The sequence below is a fragment of the Peromyscus maniculatus genome, chromosome 1, assembly GCF_049852395.1.
Source record: "Peromyscus maniculatus bairdii isolate BWxNUB_F1_BW_parent chromosome 1, HU_Pman_BW_mat_3.1, whole genome shotgun sequence".
Classification (NCBI taxonomy): Eukaryota; Metazoa; Chordata; class Mammalia; order Rodentia; family Cricetidae; genus Peromyscus; species Peromyscus maniculatus.
In genome coordinates, this window is record NC_134852.1 from 46516164 (window position 1) to 46522163 (window position 6000).

Sequence of the window (6000 nt, forward strand, 5' to 3'; positions counted from 1 at the left end):
GAAACTGAACATGATATAACTCCCTTTCGTAAGTTTAATTGAACCCTAGTGTGCCATACTAGGAATACACTCTGCTTATTAGAAAGTGGCTTTCTTACACTCTCCTGTGTTTCTTATAGGGCCAGGACAGTGAGCTAGCTCAGAACAAAAAACTGTGCATCCTACACAAACGGGGCATATCTAGTATAACTCAGTATAGGAAACTAAGTAAAATAGGAGCTTTCTTCAGTCCAATACACTGTACTTGCTGGGAATAGACAAGAATTTTATTGGCACTGGGTATGGCCACAGTAGCACAAGAGTGGTGTTCTTACCCTGAATGAACACCTGCTGCTAGAACTTGAAACGGAAAATGATTCAACTCTGCTTAGTAAGTTTAATTGAACCCTAGTGTGCCATACTAGGAATACACTCTGCTTATTAAAAACTGGCTTTCTTACACTCTCCTGTGTTTCCTATAGGGCCAGTAGAGTGAGCTAGCTCAGAACAAAAAAAATGTGCTTCCTTCACAAACAGGGCATATCTAGTTCAACTCAGTATTGGAAACTAAGTAAAACAGGGGCTTCTCTTCAGTCGAAGACACTGTACTTGCTGGAAAGTCACGTGAATGCTATTGGCACTGTGTATGGCCAGAATAGCACAACAGTTTTGTTCTTACCCTGAATGAACACTTGCTTCTAGAACTTGAAACTGAACGTGATTAAACTCCATTTAGGAAGGTTAACTGAACACTAGTGTGCCATACAAGGAAACCACTCTGCTTTTGAGAAAAGGGCATTCTTCCACTCTCCTGTGTTTCCCTACGGGCCAGTAGAGTAAGCTAGCTCAGAACAAAAGAACTGTGATTCCTACACAAACGGGGTATATCTAGTTCAACACAGTATTGGAAACTAAGTAAAACAGGAGCTTATCTTCAGTCCAATACACTGTACTTGCTGGGAACAGACAGAATGCTATTTGCACTGTGTATGGCCAGAATAGCACAAGAGTAGTGTTGTTACCCTGAATGTACACTTTCTGCGAGAACTTGAAACTGAACGTGATTCAACTCCATGTAGGAAGTTTAATGAACCCTAATGTGCTACACAAGGAAAACACTCTGCTTTTCAGAAACGGGCATTTTTGCACTCTCCTGTGCTTCCTATAGGGCCAGTACAGTGAGCTAGCTCAGAACAAAAGAACTGTGCTTCCTACACAAACGGGGCATATCTAGTTCAACTCAGTATTGTAAACTAAGTAAAACAGGAGCTTCTCTTCAGTCTGATACACTGTACTTGCTGGGAACAGTCGCGAATTTTGTTGGCACTGTGTATGGACACAATAGCACAAGAGTGGTGTTCTTACCCTGAATTAACACCTGTTGCTAGAACTTGAAACTGAACATGATATAACTCCCTTTAGTAAGTTTAATTGAACCCTAGTGTGCCATACTAGGAATACACACTGCTTATTAGAAACGGGCTTTCTTACACTCTCCTGTTTTTTCTATAGGGCCAGTACAGTGAGCTAACTCAGAACAAAAGAACTGTGCTTCCTACACAAACAGGGCATATCTAGTTCAACTCAGTATTGGAGACTAAGTAAAACAGGAGCTTCTCTTCAGTCCAATACACTGTACTTGTTGGGAACAGACGCGAATGCTATTGGCACTATATATAGCCAGAATAGCACAAGAGCGGTGTTCTAGCCCTGAATGAACACTTGCTGCTAGAATTTGCAACTGAACGTGATTCAACTCAGTTGAGGATGTTTAATTGAACCCTCGTGTGCCACAAAAGGAAAACACTCAGCTTTTGAGAAACGGGCATTCTTGCACTGTTCTGTGTTTCCTATAGGGCCAGTACATTGAGCTAGCTCAGAACAAAAGAACTGTGCTTCCTTCACAAACGGGGCTTATCTGATTCAACTCAGTATTGGAAACTAAGTAAAACAGGAGCTTCTCTTCAGTCCAATACACTGTATTTGCTGGGAACAGACGCGAGTGCTATTTGCACTGTTTATGGCCAGAATAGTACAATAGTGGTGTTCTTACCCTGAATTAACACTTAATGCTAGAACTTGAAACTGAATGTGCTTCAACTCCGTTTAGGATATTTAATTGAACCCTCGTGTGCCACACAAGGAAAACACTCTGCTTTTGAGAAACGGGCATTCTTGCACCCTCCTGTTTTTCCTATATGGCCAGTAGAGTGAGCTAGCTCAGAACAAAAGAACTGTGCTTCCTACACAAACGGGGCATATCTAGTTCAACTCAGTATAGGAAACTAAGTAAAACAGAAGCTTCTCTTCAGTCCAATACACTGTACTTGCTGGGAACAGACTCGAATGCTATTGGCAGTGTGTTTGGCCAGAAGAGCACAAGAGTGGTGTTCTTCAACTAAATGAACACTTGCTGATAGAACTAGAAACTGAACATGATTCAACTCCGTTTAGGAAGTTTAACAGAACCCTAGTTTGCCATTCAAGAAAAACGCTCTGCTTTTGAGAAAAGGGCATTCTTGTACTCTATTGTGTTTCCTATTGGGCCAGTACAGTGAGCTAGCTCAAAACAAAAATACTGTGCTTCCTACACAAACGGGGTATATCTAGTTCAACTCAGTATTGGAAACTAAGTAAAACAGGAGCTTCTCTTCAGTCCAATACACTGTACTTTCTGGGAAGAGAGGCAAAAGCTATTGGCACTGTGTATGGCCAGAATAGCACAATAGTGGTGTTCTTACCCTGAATGAACACTTGCTGCTAGAATTTGAAACTGAATGTGATTGAACTCCGTTTAGGAAGTTTAATTAAACCCTCGTGTGCCACAAAAGGAAAACACTCTGCTTTTGAGAAACGGGCATTCTTGCACTCTCCTGTGTTTCCTATAGGGCCAGTACAGTGAGCTAGATCAGAACAAAAGAACTGTGCTTCCTACACAAACGGGGAATATCTAGTCAACTCAGTATAGGAAACTATGTAAAACAGGAGCTTCTCTTCAGTCCAGTACACTGTACTTGCTGGGAACAGACCCGAATTTTATTGGAACTGTGTAGGGGACAATAGCGTAAGAGTGGTGTTCTTACCCTGAATGAACACTTGCTGCTAGAATTTGAAACTGAACGTGATTCAACTCCGTATAGGATGTTTAATTGAACCCTCATGTGCCACACAAGGAAAACACTCTGCTTTTGAGAAACGGGCATTCTTGCACCCTCCTGTTTTTCCTATAGGGCCAGTAGAGTGAGCTAGCTCAGAACAAAAGAACTGTGCTTCCTACACAAACGGGGCATATCTAGTTCAACTCAGTATAGGAAACTAAGTAAAACAGAAGCTTCTCTTCAGTCCAATACACTGTACTTGCTGGGAACAGACTCGAATGCTATTGGCAGTGTGTTTGGCCAGAAGAGCACAAGAGTGGTGTTCTTCAACTAAATGAACACTTGCTGATAGATCTAGAAACTGAACATGATTCAACTCCGTTTAGGAAGTTTAACAGAACCCTAGTTTGCCATTCAAGAAAAACGCTCTGCTTATGAGAAAAGGGCATTTTGTACTCTATTGTGTTTCCTATTGGGCCAGTACAGTGAGCTAGCTCAAAACAAAAATACTGTGCTTCCTACACAAACGGGGTATATCTAGTTCAACTCAGTATTGGAAACTAAGTAAAACAGGAGCTTCTCTTCAGTCCAATACACTGTACTTTCTGGGAAGAGAGGCAAAAGCTATTGGCACTGTGTATGGCCAGAATAGCACAAGAGTGGTGTTCTTACCCTGAATGAACACTTGCTGCTAGAATTTGAAACTGAATGTGATTGAACTCCGTTTAGGAAGTTTAATTGAACCCTCGTGTGCCACAAAAGGAAAACACTCTGCTTTTGAGAAACGGGCATTCTTGCACTCTCCTGTGTTTCCTATAGGGCCAGTACAGTGAGCTAGATCAGAACAAAAGAACTGTGCTTCCTACACAAACGGGGCATATCTAGTCAACTCAGTATAGGAAACTATGTAAAACAGGAGCTTCTCTTCAGTCCAGTACACTGTACTTGCTGGGAACAGACCCGAATTTTATTGGAACTGTGTAGGGGACAATAGCGTAAGAGTGGTGTTCTTACCCTGAATGAACACTTGCTGCTAGAATTTGAAACTGAACGTGATTCAACTCCGTATAGGATGTTTAATTGAACCCTCGTGTGCCACACAAGGAAAACACTCTGCTTTTGAGAAACGGGCATTCTTGCACCCTCCTGTTTTTCCTATAGGGCCAGTAGAGTGAGCTAGCTCAGAACAAAAGAACTGTGCTTCCTACACAAACGGGGCATATCTAGTTCAACTCAGTATAGGAAACTAAGTAAAACAGAAGCTTCTCTTCAGTCCAATACACTGTACTTGCTGGGAACAGACTCGAATGCTATTGGCAGTGTGTTTGGAGAGAAGAGCACAAGAGTGGTGTTCTTCAACTAAATGAACACTTGCTGATAGAACTAGAAACTGAACATGATTCAACTCCGTTTAGGAAGTTTAACAGAACCCTAGTTTGCCATTCAAGAAAAATGCTCTGCTTTTGAGAAAAGGGCATTTTGTACTCTATTGTGTTTCCTATTGGGCCAGTACAGTGAGCTAGCTCAAAACCAAAATACTGTACTTCCTACACAAACGGGGTATATCTAGTTCAACTCAGTATTGGAAACTAAGTAAAACAGGAGCTTCTCTTCAGTCCAATACACTGTACTTGCTGAAAACAGACGCAAATGCTATTTGCACTGTGTTTGGCCAGAATAGCACAAGAGTGTTGTTCTTACCCTGAATGAACACTTGCTTCTAGAACTTGAAACTGAACAAGATTAAACTCCGTTTAGGAAGGTTAACTGAACACGAGTGTGCCAAACAAGGAAACCACTCTGCTTTTGAGAAACGGGTATTCTTCCACTCTCCTGTGTTTTCCTAAGGGCCATTAGAGTCAGCTAGCTCAGAACAAATGAACTGTGCTTCCTACACAAACGGGGTATATCTAGTTCAACACAGTATTGGAAACTAAGTAAAACAGGAGCTTCTCTTCAGTCTAATACACTGTACTTGCTGGGAACAGATGCGAATGCTATTTTCACTGAATGGCCAGAGTAGCACAAGAGTGGTGTTGTTACCCTGAATGAACACTTTCTGCTAGAACTTGAAACTGAACGTGTTTCAACTCCGTTTAGGAAGTTCAATGAACCCTAGTGTGCTACACAAGGAAAACACTCTGCTTTTGAGAAACGGGCATTTTTGCACTCTCCTGTGTTTCCTATAGGGCCAGTACAGTGAACTAGCTCAGAACAAAAGAACTGTGCTTCCTACACAAACGGGGTAATCTAGTCCAACTCAGTATTGGAAACTAAGTAAAACAGGAGCTTCTCTTCAGTCCAATACACTGTACTTGCTGGGAACAGACGCGAATGCTATTGGCACTGTGTATGGCCAGAATAGCACAAGAGTGCTGTTCTTACCCTGAATGAACACTTGCTGCTAAAACATGAAACTAAACGTGATTCAACTCCGTTTCAGAAGTTTAATGAACCCTAGTGTTCTACACAAGGAAAACACTCTGATTTTAGAAACGGGCATTTTTGCACTCTCCTGTGTTTCCTATAGGGCCAGTACAGTGAGCTAGCTCAGAACAAAAGAACTGTGCTTCCTACACAAACGGGGCATATCTAGTTCAACTCAGTATTGGAAACTAAGTAAAACAGGAGCTTATCTTCATTCCAATACACTGTGCTTGCTGGGAACAGACGCGAATGCTATTGGCAGTGTGTATGGCCAGAAGAGCACAAGAGACATGTTCTTCAACTAAATGAACACTTTCTGCTAGAACTTTAAACTGAACATGATTCAACTCCGTTTAGGAAGTTTAACAGAACCCTAGTTTGCCATTCAAGAAAAACACTCTGCTTTTGAGAAAAGGGCATTCTTGTACTCTCCTGTGTTTCCTATAGGACCAGTACAGTGAGCTAGCTCAAAAAAAAATACTGTGCTTCCTACACA